Consider the following 22,965-nt stretch of genomic DNA (forward strand, 5'->3'; position numbering starts at 1 on the left):
ATGGGAACCCTTAAACACTCTGGGCCACAAGAGCTCCAATTAGAGGAGAGAAGACTTCCTTCAGTTAGAGAACATGCGAAGTCTTCATCCCAGATAGATGCCTCGTATGACAATGGCTAATCTTTCCATAATCTGTCCTTGCCTATTTTGGTTTCCTCTAGACCAGGAACTAGGGTCAAGACTCAACATGGGAAACATTGTCCCTGTTACAGAAGAAAATATATTATTTACCAAAATCACTGTAGGTTTTGCACAATATAAACCAGTAGAAATTTGGAGAAAATATTTGGAAGTTTATCTTGGAAGGTGTTGGACTCATGTATTAGGATATGGAAAAAAAAAAGGAGTAGATTGGGGAGAGTTTATTGAATACAGTGTCACTCTCCTATGATTCAGAATACAATGTCCTAAAAAAAAGACTCCTGGGCTGACCCTATCTTAGTGCTGGAATGGTTCCTTGAAACTTAGTAAGAGAATAGTCTACAGTAAATGGGTTAGAGATACCAAAATTGCCTTCATAGAGTATTAAAGAAGGGATGACATAGTTCATAGACTTGAGCATGTTAGAAAAGATTTATTGGAGGAAACCTAAGACAGTATGTTCACCAAGAACTCACTAAGTTCTCAAAGAAGAGCCAGAGGACAATCTCTTTGCTACAGTAATAAGAAAAGCACTAGTGAGAGAGAGCATGAGATTTTTGGTGGTCTTCTTCTAAAGTCCAGGATTGATATAGGATATTGAAGATGGTGCATTGAAAATAGACCCCCTAGTGCCAGTGGGGTGATAGGACTATTGAATATCAGAGGCCATATAGTTATAATTTACCAATGTAATTAATTTGCCCACAATTATCTAAATGGCAGCCAGATGAGATTGACAAGGAAGAGTTCTTGACCCACGGTTCTTTTTTTTTTTTTTTTTTTTTTTTTTGAGAGAGACAGAGAGAAAGAGAGAGAAGTGGTGGAGGGCAGAGAGAGAGAGGGAGATAGAATCCCAAGAAGGCTCTGCAAAGTCAGTGCAGAGCCCAACGTGGGGCTTGAACTCACAAACCACAAGATCATGACCTAAGCTGAAGTTGGATTCTCAACTGACTGAGCCACCCACGCACTCCTTGATCCAGAGTTCTTGACCTTTGGCAATAGTAAATAGACAGTGGTATTCCTAAGGATAAAACATAAGAACAGACACCAAAAACATTCCTAACTTATACAAAGCACAGGAGCTGAAGGCTGACATCAGTCACTGAAATGGAAAACATATGATCCCTTTTCTAATTTGTAGAACTGAGCCATTTCTCTAACACAGAACTCATCAAAAAGAGGGAAATTTTCAAGGGATCATTAAATAACATAAGTGTGTCAGTTCACCCAGTTCTGTGCACAAAGGGAACTTTGGGCATTTTTCCAGATTGTGCCTTGTATTTTCAATCTTCTAAGGTGCTTAAACTCATATATGTGAGAAAAATCATTAGATATGCTTTAAATGGGAAAGAAAATACATTTTTAAAAGTATAAACCTGGTTCTATAAAACTGGAAGGTCTAGATAGTAATAGAACTGTTGATTTTTATTGTCTTCTTTGTAAACGTGCTTTTATTTTAGTAACTATTTTACAAAGATTGTGTGTTATCTTTGCATATTGCATTGGCAAGTACCAAAATATAAATCTTCCCTATTACTTTCCATGAGGAAATAAAAATTTCATAACTATTTCCGGAAGTGACTACCTGGTTTGAAAATAAATGCTGAAAATTTGGCCAATGAAGGGTAATGATAACACAGAAAAGGCAGAAGCAGTGTTCCTCTGGGCTCGTCTGGAAGCAACTATCCAACTTTTGGCTCCTGTTTTGGAATCAGAGTTGGAAACTTGAGAGCAAAAGTCCAGTCCAGCTGTCCATTTTAAGGATATGTAGAGACCATTTTTTATTATTATATGGAAAAATACATGAACTGAAACATTGTACTTCCTGAAATAGTCTGAATCTCCTGTATGTATGCACTCTGTCCATTCCTTACTTTGCTAGAATGCCTAAATGATTGTAATAAGAACAAATGCTTGCATAGCATTAACTATGTACCAGGCAATTTTTGAAGCTGCTTACATGAACTGATTGAGTTATTTGATTTAACCAATAGGGATTTTTCAGACTAGAAGGTAGAGTCTCACACTAGATTACCTACCTCTGCCTAATAATAGACCTGACGATGAAGATTCCTTATTCTTTTTTGGACATATATAAACACTAAATTATTATGGGTTCTTTATTCTATCAGAATCTATGTAGTAACAGATGTTCACTTCAAAATCATAGCCTTTATTTTCTCCATTGCAACTACCTTCCTATCCTTATTAGTATCCTATCATTTGTCAGTGAACACTTCTACATACATGAGCTATCCCAATCACCAGTTTTCCAAATATGATCATTAATTTATATTTCACTTTTAAAGAAGACTTCTTAAAGCACTCCATGTTTTTATTTACTTAATCATGATTTACGGAACTTTCTGTCATGACTTAACATGTTTTCTGTCTGTAGATATGAAGAATATTTTAATAAAGATCTAGCAGTATTTCTTTAGCAACCACTCATACTGGAATTATAGATCTCACTTTTTTTCAGTATTTGTTAACACAGCTGTTTTACCAGCAGCCAGATAAAATTTAGGGACCCGTGGCTACACCAGTGGTTTTCCTGAATATTCTGCGCATAATACTGGATTCCCATTTATTGCAGGTCCATTTCAGCATCTTTTTTCCTGGGAAGGTCATGGGAGAGAAAAGCTGTCTTACTAATCGGTCCATCCCTATCAAGGAAATCCAAAAATTCATGAAACTGGATTATTCCAAGAGAGGAAAGTCATATGGGTATCGGAGGGATAACAGATTCACATGTGATCCTTGATGTGTCTATGTACATGATTGTGTGCCATCACTCCACAACACACTTCCTCTGCCAACAAAACTTGACCCACAAGTGTGTACCCAGAATTCATGTAAATTTATGAGCCTCAGGATCTCCCAAATGGCATCTTTATTTCTTCAACAAATGGTGCTGGGAAAACTGGATATCCACATGCTAAATAATAAAATTGAACCCTTCTACCATAAACAAAAAGCCACTCATAATACATAATACATAAAACTATAAAACTCCTCAGGAAAAAAAATACAGAAAAAGCTTCTTGACATTGGCATTGGTAATGATTTCTTAGATACGATATCAAAAACACAGGTAACAAAAGAAAAATAGACAAATGAGATTTCATCAAACTAAAAAGCTTTTGCACAGCAAAATAAAATTATCAAAGTGAAAAGGCAATCTACTGAATGACAGAAAATGTTTGCTAACCATATATCTGTGAAAAGATTAATATTCAATATATATAAGGAACTCATAAAACTCAATAGAAAAAAATATAAATAACCTTATTTGAAAATGAGCAAAGGATCTGAATAGACATTTCTACATTTCTCCAAAGAAGACACAGAAATAGCCAATGGGTATTTGAACAGGTGCTCAACATCACTAGTTATCAGAGAAATGCAAATCACAATCACTGTGATATATCACTTGACACCCATTAGAATGTTAGAATGACTATTATCAAAAGGTAACAAGTGTTGCCAAGCATGTAGAGAAAAGGAAACCCTTATACCCTGCCAGTTGAAATGTATATCAGTGCAGCCTTTATGACTTCAGTCAAGAAAACAATACACCAGTTATGAATGCCAAGAGAGGACTCCATCTACATGAAGCATAGCAAATATCATCATTGTACTACTAACTACTACTACTACTAACTACTAGGAATCAAAGTCCAAACGTTTCTGCCCACTGCATTTTGAAATTGGAGTTACCAACAAAAACACAACATAGTTAAGCATTAGATTGAACAATACTTTAACAGAGAAGAGACAGAACAAGTTAAGCTCTAATAGTATCTTTTGCCCTCCCCACCCTCCTGGTTATGAGGCCCTCTGGCACACAATGTGGGGCAATCTGCCTACATGTTGCTATAGTAGGACCTCTCCTTCCTGCCATTTCCCCATGAAGTCTGAAATACTGAAATCTCAGGGCTTGCCTGAGGCCCACGGATGCACACACTTAAATCGAACAGAGTGCTCTGAGCCTGAACAGGAAAAGATACTCCCACATAAAGTGTTAAGCCTGGCAAAGGCTATGTGGACTCTTTATTTCTTGCTTAGGAAATGATCCAAGGCCAAGTCTTATTCTTATTCAGTCAAGCTGGGGTAGAAAAACTGCACACATGAATCTGCCTTTCCCAACATGCAAAAAATTAAAAATAGAACTACCATATGATCCAGCAATCCTACTTCAGGATACATAATAAAAAAAAAAATGAAACCAGGATCTCAAATAGATATCTGCACTCCCTTGTTTAGTGCTGCATTATTCACAATAGCGAAGACATGGAAAAAACCTAAGTGTCCATTAATGAATGACTGGAGAAGGAAAATACGGTATTTTTATGTAATCGGTTATTTTCCAAGCTCAAAAATAAAGGAAATCCTGCCATTTGTGACAACATGGAGAAACTCAGAGGACATTATGCTAAGTGAAATAAGCCAGATGCAAAAAAACACATACTATATGATCCCATTTATATGAGGAATATAAAACAGTCAAACTCCCAGAAGCAGAGAGTAGAATGGTGGTTACCATGGTGGCTGGGGGAAGGGAAAATGGGGAGGTACTGGTCAAAGGGGAAAACTTTGTAGTTCTATACAAGACAAGATGAATAAGCCCCAGAGATCTACTGTATAGCGTGCTTAGGTTAACAATACTATTTTAAGTGTACAGTAAACTTAAAATTTTGCTAAAAAAAATTTGCTGAGAGGGTACATCTTATGTTAAATGTTCTTATTACACAAAAATAAATAGTCAGGAAGATGGCGATGGTTTCACAGGTGTATTCTTGTCTTGAAACTCACGAAATTGTATACTTTAACTATGTACAGCTTTTTGTATGTCAATCAGATCTCAATAAAGTGCTTTTTTTTAGAAAAACAAAAAAAAATGATTCTGGCCTGTACACAGAAGTAACTGAACAAAAACTGAAGAAATAGACAAAAACCAAGCCAGAGACTAAGGTCATTAATCCAGAAGAGTGTCTAAAATATGTACAATGCAAGAAAAAGTACTTTAAAATATAAGAAAAGCTAGAAAATCAAGCCAGAGATTTAAATTTCCATGTAGAATAAAGCAGGAAATAGAAATTTTGGTAGTCAAATAGCAAACAAATAACAGGCAAATTCTTTGACATTGGTAGCTTTCAAGAACAAACAAACAAAAAATACACAAGAACAGCTCTTTTGCAATATGATGAAATTGGGCCAGGTTTAATTAAATAATGGTGGAATAAAAATAAAAATGGCACTTATATTCTAGTAAAGCAGCATGAAATGTACACTTTGAATTTATAATCCTGCCATTAATTTCCTCTTTGATTTAGAAAAAATCCATCAATCTTTTTTGGGACTCAGTTTCCATATTAATGGATTGAGAGAGTTAAACAAAATGACCATTAAAATTTCCTTTGAGAAAAAAGTCTATGTTATAGGATGTGAATGAACCCTACTTGGCTTTTCACTTGTATCACTGGAAAAGAAGTTTGGAGCAAACAACTGGGACCATGAGTAAAAATATTCCAACAACAACAATAAATCTATCAAAGGAAGAAGCACATCACAGTCCTTATTTGGCATCCTACTGGCCAGGACCTACCACAGTGCATGGAGTGACACTGAGAAGAGAGTTGAGTCGGTTCAAGTTGTATAATGGATAAAAAGGCAACTGCTTATATCTTCTAAAACATAATTTATGGATTCATAGAGATAGGGAACATTTTTAGCACAATATATGAAAGTGATTCAGCAATTGACAAGTGATTTCTACCATTCTCTAGTGAATATGTAAAAATCACAGAAGATGCATTTGTCTAGTATTTGGCATTTATTCATTAAATGGGTGTGTAAAACTGAGTTGTCTATTTCATCTGTGTCTATAATTTCTTTTTATAAAAAATTAAAAATATTTAGTAACAACATAAAAGGTACCATGTAACTGCAAAGATATTAGCTGTATGAAAATACTGTTACATATTATTGAAACCAGCCAAGTTACATGTTTTTTAATTTCTTGTTACCACCCACACATATTGTCATGAAGGAAAATGCACCAAATTAAAATTCAAGACATTTGAAAAACTATTCAGAATTTTGCAGAACTGTCATCATTTAAGCAGTTTAGAGAAAACTGTGCTTTACGGAAAAACAGCCAACACACATAAAAAAGAATTAGGTCGGTGCAGAGTACCTCATCTAAATTCAGAGAGAGGGAGGACACTAAACAAGTCAGATTAATATAGAGAAATGGGTTGTTTTCCCAGAATCATTTTGTAATCAGGTAATGTATCACATTATCCAATCATCTCTGACAGGAAGGTTGCTTTATCCTACCTTGACTAAGCAGAGCAGTGTAAGCTGCACCACTTGAAATTATAGCTTTTCAAATTGAATTATATTATTTTACATCAGGTATGTCAGGGCTTTTACAAATTGTTAATCTCCTGGTAAACATTCTCACATCTAAAACACAAGTAATATTTACAAGCAAAGTGAATGTGTTAGGGAAATGCAACAGATAGTTATTGTGCATAAATTGCTTGCTGTCCCTTGGGAGTAGAAAATGAGACATTGCATCTCTTAGGGGCATTCTAAAAGGAATATTGATAAGTAAATAAAATCACTGAACATTTGGTAAATTGCCATTTCAATGAATCATGTCTTTTCTAGATTCAGGAGGTAGCACCTTTCAGGAAAGTAGGAAAATTGGGAAATGGATATGAAAGCATTCTAAAAATGAATTAAGAAAACTTTGACCTTTAATATTGAGAGTTCACATTTAGAAACGTAAAAGGGTTTTTTACTTCATATATAACAAACTGAGTATTATATAAGCATGATTATCACAAAACACAGCATTTACTCAGCCTTCTTCTTTGTCAAATATGAGCATAAAAAAAAACAAAAGAGTTCTTCTAAGAAAGTATTAGAACCCAGAAAGGCAATGAAGAGGGTACCCAGTTGTGATTCTTAAGTGAATATTTATGCTAATATACATAAAAAGCAAAATATCCTATATGCCCGAAAGCGAATAGAATACATTCAGATTATCTTCACTCAAAATTGAAATATCATAGTTTTCAGGTCCTGAAATTTTTTATTTTTCTTATTTTCAGTATATATCTGGTATTTAATAGTTGTGTACTTTTAAAAGCAATTATTTTAGGGGCACCTGGGTGGCTCAGTCGGTTAAGCGTCCGACTTCGGCTCAGGTCATGATCTCACGTTCTGTGGGTTTGAGCCCCGCGTTGGGCTCTGTGCTGACAGCTCAGAGCCTGGAGCCTGTTTCAGATTCTGTGTCTCCCTCTTTCTCTGACCCTCCCCTGTTCATGCTCTCTCTCTCTCTCAAAAATAAGTAAATGTTAAAAAAAAAATAAAAATAAAAAAAAGCAATTATTTTAAGTGTTTATGAATTTTCATTAACATGTAAGTTCATTTTAATGACCCATTTTTTCATTAACTCTAATAAAAATTTAATGAATATTCCTGAACAATTTTAATTAATTTTATACTTTATAAAAGTATAGGAAGTACATCATTTAAGTTTTCTAAGGAAAAACTTTCACATCTTCCCTACAGTTTTGTAGAAACCTCGTAGAAAGAATTGTGATTTATTTGATTTTTGATACTAAATTGGAACCTAAAGCACACATTTGGGAAAATCTATCTGAATGTTTGGATAAACCACATTAGGGATATGTTACTCTTGACTCTGCATCTTTTTATTTACACGGTATATATTATATAAGATACTAAGTAACTTAGGATCTAAGTAACTCAGGTTTTAGCTTTTCAATTAGAATGCAATCATCTTAAAGAATTCTTACCAGCATTTTTTTTTTGGTTTAAGTCACCTCTAGAGAGAAGTAAAGTGTTCTAAATGCAAAGATTCCTCAATCGATATGTTTGAAATGAACTATATTGTAATGAAAAACTGTCACTCTCTAGATTGTAGCTTATGTTCATGTGTGTTAATAAATTAATTCATTTGGTCAACAAAAATTTTGGTGCATATCGCCTGTCAAGTACTGAACTGGACACTGTAGTTGCAGACAGGAACGTCCATTGCTTTCACAATGGTTTGTCTCTAATCATTTCAAAGGGTCTATAGCAGAGCATAAAGTGTGGAACTGTTTAATTGTAATGATCTCCTTGTCTTATTCCATTATACTTTATTATCCAAGCAACTAATAGTCTACATTTCTTATAAATGGCACATCAGCTCTCAAGCCAGTTCTTTAGACTCCTGCTTTTTTCACATCCTTGCTTTTTTTACTTGCTTGCTTCCTTGCAGCTTCATTGAGTCCTCTGAAATTCAATATGTTAAACGGATATTCAATTAATGCTAGCCTGCTATAATAAAGCAGTTATGGGGTACCAAACGGGAGCATAGGAATCACTGCTTTTAAAATCATCTTTAAGACCTTTCTGACTAGTGTTGCAACCAAAGCAGTTTGACACAGCAAAAGAGAATGCAATGAACCAATTTGTGGCGAATATGGTATTATCTTCTGTATGTAAAGCTTAAGGAATTATTCTGGGGCTCTAGGGCAGGTGACAAGTACCTTCTTGGTTGCAGAAGAGTTAGGCTTATCTGAGGATGAATAAATGAAAGAATGGGATGTGTGCTATTTATCTTTTACTACCTAGTACATGTTATTAGGCCTGGCATATGGTTGGTGCTTTCCTATTTTCTTACTTTGAAGGCCATTTGAAAATTAAAACATTCGACTTCTATGAAATATCACTGCACTATAATAAAATACACTTCTATGACACCAAAATGCTTATTTTCATATTTCTTTTTTTGAAGTTTTGCAATTTGACAGGACTCATGCTTTATCCTTTTTTGGAATTGCCTCTAATCTTTTTTCAAGATTTTTTTTCATAAAATAGAGCAACTCTTCAAATAATATTCCATTTCTGGTTATAAAATCTAAAGAATACAAAAAGTAGAATCCAATTTGAAAAGTCCTCAAGATAAACATTTTCTTGTAAACAGAGCCATTCCTTCAGGGATAGTTCTATAACCAGGAGTGCATGAAACCCCGGGGATAATGAAATGATTTCATTTTCCATTTGTTTAGGAAAGGCCAGAAGGCTATTTATGTACTAATAGGTTTATTAATAAAACTGAAAAAGCAATAACCTCACCTGTATAGTGATCAGTGAAGCCAGAGATAATGGAAAACCAACTTTATATAAAAGGAAATTTTATGGCTTTCATGACTACCTTTGATTTTTTTTAAAATAATGATTGTTTGATGAGACTCTCTTTTTTATTGTTTACATATATCTCTCTGTATTGCATTTTAAACTAAATGAAAAAATATTAAGGTAAAACATTTTTCTTTGCCTGACAATGATCAAACACAAAAAAGCCACTTGTAAATTAATAAAACTCCTGCACATTAATGTTGCTCATTATAATCATCTTGTAAAGCTATTAATTTGGTGACTTTGCTAAGTTACGTCCTCATCAGCATATGTCCTTAGCCAAGTTTGCAATGACCATTATAATCAATTCTTTCAAAGTAAGTTATGCATTTTAATGAAAGGTCTACAAGAAAAACGAACTGGCTATTTCCAGCACTTGTAACTCTGTGGCTGGGCTATAAAAGGAAAAAAAAAATGGAGGAAGAATTTTGGAAATCAATTATTCTATGTGTGCTAAAATAAAATACAGATTCTACAGTTATGTTTATATGCATGAAAGTGACCACTACAAAAAAAAAAAAAAAAAGTTTAACCAGCCTGTTAATAATACTCATCTTCAGGAGAAATGCTGTTTTATATGAAAAACATCATTTTGCCAGATGTTCATTCTTATTTGATAGGAAATACAATAAATAGTTCATTGTTTGCCTTTAAAATTAAATATAGATTATTACCACCAAGTCTAGATCTCAGACACTCTCCACTTTTAGGAAGAACATGTCCAAATAAGGCTCTACCTATATTTTCTGATAATTTAATTTGATTGTGTTTAGTAAATATAATCAACTTGATGAGATACGCCATGAATGCCTTTAAGTGATCAGGTCATTGTTAATTTGATGATTTCATGTACAAACGGCCCAAGACAATATAATGGCTAAACATTATTAGAATACTGAGTGTTTAGATTTTTAAAAAATGTTTAAAATATAAATTTTTAAGAATTCACTTTTGATTAAACTTAGACATGTTACAATTAGCAAAAGAAACAGCTTAGAGATATAGTGAATTCAAGAGAGCAAGAAGGCTAAATTGAGTTGAACTATATAGAGAAAAGGAGCAATGATTATAGTTGGGTAAGCAAAGCAATGTGTAAAGTGTGAGACAAAATGGATTCAGTCAGAAAAAAGGTAGAAGTGAGACCAGTTAAGATAGAAATACCATGAGATACATTTGAATCATCTTAGGGTGAGAATAGGAGACATTGTATCATCTGATATGATATTTGCATGAACTATCCAAAGAAATGTTTTAGATATTTATAAATATATTATTTAAAATTGTTAAAGTAAAACAACAAATAGCAAATTTGATCCTTTATAAGGTTGGCATGGAATATATAGAAAATATTTTTCTATAATGGATGTAATATCAGGGTATCTCCTACTTCAAAAGCTGCCAAGGAGTGCAGTGTGGACAAGTGAAAATATGACAAAACCGCTACAAAGAAACACATATATTTACTATAGATAATAAATGTTTGATAGTAGATTAAGTGCTTCTTTACAATGTGAGAGAAAAAAAATTTTGAAGGTGAATAAAGAATTCCATATGCTAGTCACTGGAAAGGAAATTCTGAGACTACAAGAAATTCTGGATTATTTTGTAAGGAAAGATGCTTAGATTTAATTTCTGATGCTTAAAGGAGAAACATTATTGTTCACTTTTGAGAATATTTGAGTCAAGGTTTTCTTAATATCTATTCCAGATCTATGATTCCATGATTTTATGAGCAAAGAACCTTAGGAAATGTAAGCATATAAACACAAGGTTTTTTTTATTCTTTAGTGTAAGTGTTCTTTTCCCTTTTTAAAAATAGTGTATTTCTACTTCTCAGTGGTTTTCAGCACTTTTTGGAGAGTCAAGGCTTCTATTTATGAATCTCATAAAAAAAATCCATCTTTTCCCCCAGAAAATTATTTTATTAATTTCCTAGAATATTTTCCAAATTAGTTGGGAATATTCACAGATTCTCTGATGTGAAGTTAACAACCACTGATGTAAACTGTACATTCCTAAATATACTGTTCCTAGGAATAGGATAATGAACAAGTACTACACTAGTTGTACAGAAGCATCAATTTATCCATACCAACATTCCCTACTACCACAATGGGATCCAAGGCAGTGGATTTAGATTGGGTCTACACAGCTAAAAAAAGGGAAGACTTGAGAATTGTCCAGTGATTTAGAATTGTTCACAAACTGCTATTCTATATATTCCACTTCAAGGCATCTATTAGCCCCCTCCCAGTCTTTCCATTTATTTTCCCAAACTTGTCTAACTTATTGAGACAAAAAATAACTCCAATGTGCTTTCCAGATTCGTAAGCGTATTCATTGGTAATCTAAACAACTGCATCTAGGATAGTTTTCAAGGCCTATATTTTGGAGAATAAATTAAAATGACTATTGCATAGCAGTGTATCAAAAGCTGAAAATTGGATATTTTCCATCTATATAATCCTATGTTACAAAAATGAAGAGAATATTCAAGTATATTCCTGAGTGAGGTTTTGCTTGAAGAGTGTAGATTTTTTTTCAACATTATTTTATGTCCCTCACGTAATATTCATTACTATATTATATACAAGAGAGCTACAATTCAGTTCAACTCAAAAATAGTAAACACTATTTTAGAGCTGACAAATCTTTTTAGTACCATGATAATTATTTTATTTCTAAAACTTTATATTTTCTGTTTTGAGTTGTACAGCACGAAAACATATGCATCTTCAATTGAAGCTATGATAAACTGGTGACCTTGTTATTATCTCAATTGTATTCTGTATGATTTTAAGTATAACAATGTAATATTTCACTCTCCCAGTGCTTGAACCCTTAAACACAGTTCATGCTTTAAGATTTGAAGATTCTATGAGATCTGCTCAAGGTTGAAAAATATTTTTTGGAGTCTTTATACTGATTTTTTCAAGTCTAAAAACACCAATTCAACTAAATACTTTCAAATAAACCCTCCCAACCAATTAAAAGATGCATGGACAAAGTACATTTGAGTTAAGAAGCTTCAGATGCAGGTTTACAGCCTAGTAAAACTATTTCACTTAGCATCCTTTCTCATTTGCAATTTCTATAGCACTATTATTAGTATTACACAAAAGAATGCTGGCAAATGGTTTGGATGCTCTGGCATCTTGAAACAGTAAATGCAATTAAGCTTGAAAAAAATAGATCACTTTTCAAACACTTGGCAACCTTTTTAAAGAAACGCAAAAGTAGAGAAAAGTACTCAGGGAGGCTTTCTCAACAACTTTGTAGGAAGATTGGGGAAGGAAACACTTCACCAAATAATAGCAGAGTCCTCACTGCCAATCAGTGCATTTATTACTTTCTCTTACTGAAAATATTCTGCAAAAAAAGTGCTTTTTAGAGTACAATAAACCTGATTGTTTGTGACACACTTGGTATGATAAGAGATCATATTTCCTAAAAAATAACCTCAGAAAAAAGCTATGTAAAATGTTTTATTCATATGTCTGTATATAAAAGATCATAAAGATACTGCCACTGGTAAAACATACTTTCCATGGATAAATTGACATTAGTATGGAGAGTTCTTGTTTTAATTTTCATTATTAATTAAAGTTGCTGGCTTTGGTATGATGCCAAGCTAACAATAGGTATGGAATGTTTCAGCCAGGTGGAACTTTTCATCCTCTGTGAAGTCCACTGGGAATCTTAGTTTCCTCTGATATCCTTAGTATTTAGTAACATTGTAAGATATAGTCTTGGAACATTAATTTTTAAATATGTTCATTTAAAGAAGGTTAATATCATGAAAACATAAATGAACTCATTAGTAAAATAAATCAAACTATCACTGAGAAACAGAATAAAAAAATCCAGTGACGAGCTATGCTTACATGACTCTGTTTTCGTGAGTATGAAGCATATATTAGCATCTTTTACAACCATCCAGAAATGTCAGATTTATATCAGAATAACAGAAAATACCCCTTTAAAAATTGTGACATTTGTTTTAGGGGAACTGTTTGTTCTCATTCATGAGACTGTAAGGGTCTGAGGAGACATACAGCCCACATCTAGTTTAAGTATATAATACCCAATAATACTTACTTAGCAAATATGTATTATAAACCTGTTGTATGCCAATGATAGAATTCAGATTTTAGTGAAAGAGACATACCACAAAGAAACGAATAAAAGAATTAATAAATGAAAATTTGGGAAGTGCTAGGTGGCCACTTAGCTACTTTAGTTAAGAGAATAGAGAAAGGTTTACCTAAAAAAGCAATTTTTAGGCCTATTCCTGATTCTAGGTGAGAAGGTCCTAGACATATACAAGGTTGGAGAAAACCATTTCTATACAAAATCAATCCTCCAAAAGAACATTCAGTACTGACTACACATTGCTGTGCTAGATACTATACAAGGTCAGTGCAGAATTGCTTTTCATTACACTTTACTCATATATTTTTTTATTATCTTACGTAGTAACTCAAAAATGGAACATTGGATTTAAGTGATTCTGTCTTTGCAGTTTTGTAGAGAATATTTTCTCCTATTCAGGCCACAAATCCTTTCTTCTTAGCATCATAGACTATCAATTAAAACTAGGTCAGCAACTCTAGAGGTTTAAAAAAGCCACATTAATATCTCTGACATTTCTGCTGATGTTGGTTGTACTTTTTGCTCTGGTGCAGTGGTGAATGCATTCTGGAGCCTCAAATCATTAATGACTTCGTTCTGAAATTAATAAATCAGGTAAATGACATCAGATACTATAATCTAAATGGTATGCTGTGTAGAAAACTGTAAGTCACACCAGTATATATTTTGTTGCATTTACGTTAGAGTTGCTTTCTATGTAAAAATGTTCCTTATTTTAATAAAAGGGAATATGATTTAGGATCAGAAAGTCTGTCGCCACATTTAATTAAAGTTATTACTTCTTGGATTGTATGGTTAGATGAGAAGAGTAAGGTTTAATTATTTTGTAAGCAGCCAAAATAAGAGCTGATACCAGTTTTTCTACTGAGTTATCTTACCATACACAATGTTTCAAATCTCATTCAGTTTAGATAACGGGTCTTTTAAAAAAGTTTTTAAGTTCTAGTTAGTTACCATACAGTGTCATAGTTTCAGGGGTACAATTTAGTGATTCAGCACTTCCCTACAAGTGCACTCCTTAATCCCCATCACCTGGTTACCATCAGTTTTTTGTAGTAAGAATCTGTTTCTTAGTTTGCCTTTCTCTTTTTTCCCCTTTGCTCATTTGTTTGTTTCTTAACTTCCACATGAGTGAAATCATATATTTGTCCTTTTCTGATTGACTTATTGTCTGTAGCTCCATCCATGTCATTGCAAATGGCAAGATTTCATTTTTTATGACTAATGTTCCACTCTCTCTATATATACCACCTCTTTTTTAAAATGTTCATTTATTTATTCATTTTGAGAGACAAAGAGAGAAAGGGAGTTGGGGAGAGGCACAAAGAAGGAGACAGAATCCCAAGCAGGCTCACCTCTGTCAGAGCAGAGCCCGCTGCAGGGCTTCAACTCACAAACTGTGAGATCATGACCTCAGCTGAAATGGAGTCTGATGCTGAACTGACTGAGCCACGCAGACGCACCTATACCACCACCCCGTTTTTATCTGTTCGTCAATCCATGCACACTTGGGCTGTTTCCGTAATCCGGCTATTTAGGTAGTACTGCCATAAACGTCAGGGTGCATCTATCCCTTCAAATAAGTATTTGTGTATTCTTTAGGTAAATACCTAGTACTGCAAATGCTGGGTTGTAGAGTCATCCCATTTTTAACATTTTGAGGCAACCCCACACTGTTTTCCAGAGTGGCTGCACCTGTTTGCATTCCCACCAGCAGTGTAGGAGGGTTCCCCTTTCTCTGCATCCTCACCAAGGCCTGTCACTTCTTGTGTTGTTGATTTTAGCCATTCTGACAGGCGTGAGGTGCTGATATCTCATTGTAATTTTGATTTGTATTTCCCTGATAATGAGTGTTTCCATGCGTCAGTGTTTTTGAGCAAGAAATTGTGTGCTCTCACGGATAACAAATACTCAATTTTTTGGTCGAGTCATTTCAAATTTGTGAAAGGAAGGTACCTGGTTTATAAGAATGTTTTAAGGGTTAAGTTGCATAATATACTTGAAGTTCTTTTACCGTGTTGACACGTGGTAAACATTAAAAACTGAGGGTTATTGGAGCACCTGGGTGGCTCAGTCAGTTAAGTGACTGACTCTTGATTTTGGCTCAGGTCATGATCTCACCATTTGTGGGTTTGAGCCCCACATTAGACTCTGCACTGACAGTGAAGAGACTGCTTGGGATTCTTTCTCTCCTTCTCTCTCTGCCCCTCCCCTGCTCACTCACTCTCACTCTCTCCCTCTCAAAAATAAATAAATATTTAAAAACTAAAAATAAAAATTGAGAGCTATTAATTACCGCTATTGCAGATTGAAAGTGAGATTGTGTTTGTATAAAATAGTAAAGTGTTCTTTTACTTTCCAGCACTTTTCCATGTGTTGTAATCATCCACATTCTATTCATCATTTAGGATCTCCGATTATAAACTTGAGTATTAACGTGGGTCATCTTCCTTTATTTCAACTCAATGTGAAGAGATTAGTTGGAGTCAATGACTAAGAAAGGTTTAGAGAGTCCATACCAACCTAAGAATACATTAAAAATAAAATGATTAGAATGCTTTAACATTTTTTTCAAAAGAGATGGTAAAAAAATATTCTCAAAAGTTTTAAATTGTTTCTTTGAATGATTTTTCAAATGTTGGGAGATTTATTCTTTTTTCAAAAAACATTCTAATATAACAAATCATAGATTTTAGTCAAGAAAATAAATGGGAGCAAAATAGGAAATACTTCTGGAAGAATTTCAACTCTGTACTATTGCCAAAAAATATTGTTGAATTTGCCTTTTCTATTTTTAAAATTTTTTTAATGTTTATTTATTTTTGAGAGAGAGAGACAGAGTACAAGCAGGGGAGAGGCAGAGAGGGAGGGAGACACAGAATCAGAAGCAGGCTCCAGGCTCCGAGCTGTCAGCACAGAACCCAACAAGCAAGGCTCAAACTCACAAGCTGTGAGATCATGACCTGAGCTAAAGTTGGACGCTTAACTGACTTAGCTACCCAGGAGCCCTTGAATTTGCCCTTTCAAACAGAATTAAATAATTTTAAATCACGCAATCTATTGCTAAAGAGAAGTGCAAAGTTTTACTTACTCTTATTACCTAGATAAAATGAAAATAGCCTGCAAAGAGGTCTATCTTGAGAAGTTTGACCAAACAGGAAAGGACAGGTCCACAGCCCCTTATGTGGAAAATTTGGGGGGTCAGGTGAAATTCTGAATATTTCATTTTAAGAAAGGTAAAGAAACACCAATTGTGTATAACGGACACCTCAATAACAACAGTATCCCTAAATCAAATATTATGTTAGAAATTCCGTTAATTTTTGTAGACTAAAACACATGAATGTTCAAGAAAAGTCAGTTAAGACTATAAAGAGACTTGCCAGTTAAAGTCTGATAACGTTTTGACCAGCTAAATGAAATTTAAAAAATCTTTTTTTTTTTTTTTTGTCAACTTATTTGGATATCTGTATTGTGGTAGAACAGTTGTGTAGGAAAACAGGGTTCTATTTGGAGAGAGATGTGACTGTACAAGGTTTGTTTTCTCTTGGGTTTTCTACAAAGGCTACCAAAACATATCTAAAAAATTATTCTGGTGATCCTAATAAAGAAGCAGCTACAGATTGAAGAGAGATAGGACATTTCTAATAGAATTCAGGTCCCTGTGGAGTCAATTTGTAAGAAACTACGGAGGACACAGAGAGGGGCTGCATTGTCACAGAGGGATGCCATAACCCAGAGAAAAGGAAAGAAAGGGAATAAATTCAGAGAATTTATTCATGTAGTAGAGGAAAGATAACAGGATTCATTAAAAACAATTTTAATTTCCATTTATTTATTTTTGAGAGACAGAATGAGACAGAGCATGAGTGGAGGAGGGGCAGAGAGAGGGAGACACAGAATCTGAAGCAGGTTCCAGGCTCTGAGCTGTCAGCACAGAGCCTGATGTGGGGCTCGAACTCATGAACGGTGAGATCATGACCTCAGCCGAAGCCAGACACTTAACTGACTGGGCCACCCAGGCTCCCCAACAGGACTCATTTTTAATAATTTTTATTTTCTCTGTGAAATGTGATAAAAAGATATTGCCAGAGAGTTTATAAAGCAGATGGCGAGTCCACTGTTTGTGAAATAACTGTATGAAATAGTCTTTGGTGAATATGGGAGAGCAAAAATAACTTGAAAAATACTGCTATACGAGGCATTAGTTGCATCAATAGAGTTAAACTTGGATAAATTAAGATTAATACACAATCATTTTCTACATATAAGGGTCTGTTCTCACAGACCTGGCCTACATATTAAAAAAAAGAGAGAGAGAGAGAGATAGAGAGCGAGCTAAGACAAAGTCACCTTCCTTCCTGTAAATTAAATCCCAGCACAAGAGAAATTTCACTCTATCGTAAAGACATTCAGAAATTAAACTCTTGGAGCACCTGTGTGGCTCAGTCAGTTGAGCATCCAATTTTTGATTTCGGCTCAGGTTATAATCTCATGATTGTGAGATCCAGCCCTGCATTGAGCCCTATTCTAACAGCAAAGAGCCAGCTTGGGATTCTCTCTCTCCCTCTCCTTCTGCCCCTTCCCTGCTCACTCTTTCTCTCTCCCTCTCAAAATAAATAAACTTTAAAAAAGGTAAATTAAACTCTCAAAGATACATTGGGAATATCTCTCAATTTGTTTAAGCTTATTGTGCAGAAAAGCATGAGAACAGACTCTAGGGTAAGAATTTTCAAAACTGCTGCTTAAATATCAAGTTATTATAGCCAAATTAGAAAAATTATAGCAAATTAGAAAAGTACTTCATATAAAATCAATTTTTTACCTCACATAATCACATGATGAACATTTCTGCAGAACTATATGTGCTATTTAATTTTAAGATAAAAAATGAAAGTATCAACATAATGAATGGTTGATTTTTCATGAAAGAGTCATGATCTTTTGCAAGTTACCATAATCTTCCATTACTGTGTGCCGATCTGATAGAGTATTTGAATCATGTGTTGTAGAAAACTCATTTTATTTCACAAATTCGTCTGGGGCAAGCACCTGAATCCTATTAGCAATTACAAATCATGTAAAACACATTTCCTTCGCTAGCCATGGCATTTTCTCTGTGAGAAACATCTTTCATCTCCTCCTGAGGGAACCGTATAATATAAAAGAATCTCACTGAAAATGTGTATCAAGAATTGTTTCTTGATTACAGTGTCATGCATCATGGTGCTGTGGTTTAAAGTCTTTGTGCTTCCCTTCAAAACACTGGTTTTCGAGCACTTCTATAACAGCAACTCAAAAACGTAATGTCCTGAAACCTGGCACTCGAATTGCAAACTGAGATGAATACTTTTTTATAAGAATTAGTGCAAGTCACTCAAGCCATTTCATTTTTTTTAAATGGAGTTTCTAGGACTTTTCTAGTCATCCACAAATAAAACATGTTCTCAGTACTTTTAAAGATTAATAGTTCAGCAATATGTTGTGCAACAGCAAGATAAAAATTAAATAAAGGCTGATGCCAGGAAAACTTACTTTTTTATTCTGGGATATAAAGAACAAAAAAGACCGAATATTGCTCTCAAGTGCTTTTCAAATAGCAATGGGATAGCAACTATTCTCAACATACTAAATACAAATCAAATTTATAATCTCTATCTCAGATCCTCAAGTTATTTAGGTTTTATTAGACTGAGTGCATTAAGGGCTATACACACACACACACTGCAAAAGGAGATTTGATTCAATGATTCAGGTAATCTATGGTAGGGTGAGCAACCTCTGTGTGAGGGCAGTGTTTTGGGTTCTGAAGTGATTTCACAGATATTGATATAGAAAAAATAGGTATATGGAAAGTTTTGCACTGTTTGCTTACAAACCCTATTTGACTTTACGTAAAGATAGAGAACTTTCAAGTATGTCTCATTTCTAAGAGTACCACCCTTCTAGATGTGATCAAGACCACAAGTGGGAGGCAAACCATAAGAGACTTTTAAACACAGAGAACAAACTGAGGGTGGAAGGGAGTGGGGAGGTGGGAAGGCTGGGAAAATGGGTGATGGGCATTGAGGAGGGCACTTGTTGGGATGAGCAGTTGGTGTTTTATGTAAGTGATGAATCACGGGAATCTACTCCCAAAGCCAGGAGCATACTGTATACACTATATGTTAGCTAACTTGACAATAAATTATATATATTTAAAAAAAAAAAAAAGACAAGTCACTCCATTGGTTCTACTCCATTGTGTCATGTCCTAATGGAATAATATGCTTCCAAATGAGGAGGCTGCCTTAGACATCATTTTTAAACTTATCACATGGCATGTCAACTCAGTTGGGACTAAAATTGCATAAGGAAGATGAATTAAGTGCTGAGTGAATTGTCTTTATTCAAAACTATAATTCTGATTAGAATGGGTGATTTCAAGGAATCACTAAACAGATCAAATGCCTTTCAAATTTAGGTTACCGATTTTACCTGTTTTACTTAATTAGGCTTCTAAGTGTCCATCAATGATTGGTTTTAATGATTATGTTGACAGTTTTAGTCCATTTCCTTCTGCATTAGGAAAACACTACACACTGGCATTCTAGAAGGAAAGAAAGAGAGAGAGAGAGAGAAAGAGACAGAAAGAAAGACAGGAAGGAAGGAAGGAAGGAAGGAAGGAAGGAAGGAAGGAAGGAAGGAGGAGAGCCAAGATGGCAGAACAGCATGGAAGTTTTTTGTGTGTCTCACATCCATGAAATACAGCCAGACCAACAATAAACCATCCTGCACACCTAGAAAACTGATTGGAGGATTAACACAACAATCTGCACAACCTGAACCACAGAATTCAGCAGGTACATGGCACAGAGAGGTGAACTTGGGGAGTGAGAAGCCGCAATGGGAAGGGAGCTGCTTTTGTGGGCAGAGAGAGGATGGAGACGGGAGAGGGGGGAATAGGGGAAAAGTACCCCTCCCCAAAAGCAGCTGGAGACAAAGTGGAAAACTGGAAATAGCCACAGGGACTAAACTAAAAAGGGAGAAAGGAGAAAGGAGAGGGTTTAAATTCCATTAAGACTGTAAATAAGGGGAGCGCAAAGTCTGCAACTCCACAGCTCAATACCTGGCAGTGCTTAAATCCCCAGGAACAGAGTGGGGTCCAGGAGGTTATTGGTCCACACGGGGAAAAGTGGTTCCACTGCTGGAAGGACATTAGGTAGAGACTGTTGAGGCCACCTGGTCCCAGCCGACCCCAGAGAATGGCCACATTAGCTGATGCTGGAACAAGGTCTTTAAGGGTGAAGACTGGTGCCAGATGTGTGTTGTGATTTTCCATAATCCCTGAAAAGCTGCTGCTACACTATCTCTTGAACTTTTTCTGGGACGGGCTGGCACCTGGCCACAGTCTCTGGGCAGCAGCAGCAGGGTCCAGAAAGCATTCCTGGGTATGGCCGACATTCGACCATTGCTCAGTGAGACCCTCCTACAGAGGGGCTGAATGGGTCAAAGTTGCAGTCCTTCAGAAGTAAGGGACCAGGGAAAACACTCACATCTGAGACAAAACTCAGGATAGAGGTACTTCCTGGGGCTTGGTCATGGACAGTGAAAAGGTGGAGAGTGGATGAAAGCTGAAGACAGAGGACAGGTGCGTGATTGCTGATCGGGAGAACAGAGTTGCGATACTGGAGACTGGGTAGCTGGGTGATGCCATTTTTCACAGCTCCCACGCATGCACATACGCACCTATGAGCGCCACAACAATCCACCCCAGTAGGAGAGCAGCGCCATCTAGTGGAGAATGGAGTCGTTACACTGAGCCCCGCCCAACTGGGCCAATTTCCCTCTTCAAGAACACAAGTCTCACTGCCTGCTTAATTTATGGACTATAAAGCGCTTCATAGTCTGACTTCTAAGGGAAAATGAAGTAATTTCAATCGTATTTCAATCTGTTAGCAGGTCCATCTATTCAATTTTCTTTTTTTTCTCTTTTTCACTTCTTTTCTTTTTCTTAAATACATAAAGAGAGAAGATTCAGTTTTATTTTCAATTTTTATTACAAATATTTTTCTTTAATTTTTTACTATTTTTTACTTTTATGTAATTTTTTCAAATTATTTTTTATTTTCATCATTTTATTTTAGTCTACCACAGTGTATTCACTTTTTCAAATTTTCAAACGATGCCATTTCTTTTCTTTTTTTTCTCTTTTTTGTTTCTTTTCTTTTTCTTGAATACAGAAAGAGAAAAAATAATTTTACTTTTAATTTTAATTAAAAATATTTTTAATTTTTTCTACTATATTCCTTACTTTTTTGTATTTTTTCAAATTCTATTTTACTTCCATCATTTCATTTTAGTCTACTTCAGTGTATTCATTTTTTCAAATTCTCAAATGATTTCTTCCCCCCACTTTTTCTCTAATCTATCAAACCACTTTCAACACCCAAACCAAAACACACCTAGGATCTAGCATCATTTATTCAATTTTGTGTGTGTGTGTGTTTAATTTTTTAATTTTAATATTTTTTTATTTTAATTTTCTACCTCAATTCCTTTTCTCCCTAGAAAACGATGAAACGAAGGAATTCACCCCAAAAGAAAGAGCACGAAGAAATGACAGGGATTTACCCAACACAGATACAAGCAAGATGTCTGAACAAGAATTTAGAATCACGATAGTCAGAATACTAGCTGGAGTCGAAAATAGACTAGAATCCCTTTCAGCGGAGATAAAAGAAGTAAAAATGAGTCAGGATGAAATAAAAAATGCTATAACTGAGCTAGAATCATGGATGGGTGCCACAGCGGCAAGGATGGATGAGGCAGAACAGAGAATCAGTGATATAGAGGACAAACTTATAGAGGATAATGAAGCAGGAAAAAAGGGAGATGAAAGCAAAAGAGCATGATTTAAGAATTAGAGAAATCAGTGACTCATTAACAAGGAACATCAGAATCATAGGGGTCCCAGAAGAGGAAGAGAAATAGGGCTAGAAAAGTTATGTGAGAAAATCATAGCGGAAAACTTTCCTAACCTGGGGAAAGACACAGACATCAAAATCCAGGAAGCACAGAGGACCCCCATTAGATTCAACAAAAACCAACCATCAACAAGGCATCATAGTCAAATTCACCAAATATTCAGGCAAGGAGAGAATCATGAAAGCAGCAAGGGGAAAAAAGTCCCTAACCTACAAGGGAAGACAGATCAGGTTTGCAGCAGACCTATCCACAGAAACTTGGCAGGCCAGAAAGGAGTGGCAGGATATATTATATTTAAAGTGCTGAATCAGAAAAATATGCAGCTAAGAATTCTTTATCCAGCAAGGCTGTCATTCAAAATAGAAGGAGAGACAAAGAGATTCCCAGACAAACAAAAATGAAAGGAGTTCATGACCACTAAACCAGCCCTGCAAGAAATTTTAAGGGGGACTCTCTGAGGGGAGAAATGATGAAAATATA

Source organism: Panthera tigris, chromosome B1 (assembly GCF_018350195.1).
Source record: "Panthera tigris isolate Pti1 chromosome B1, P.tigris_Pti1_mat1.1, whole genome shotgun sequence".
NCBI lineage: Eukaryota > Metazoa > Chordata > Mammalia > Carnivora > Felidae > Panthera > Panthera tigris.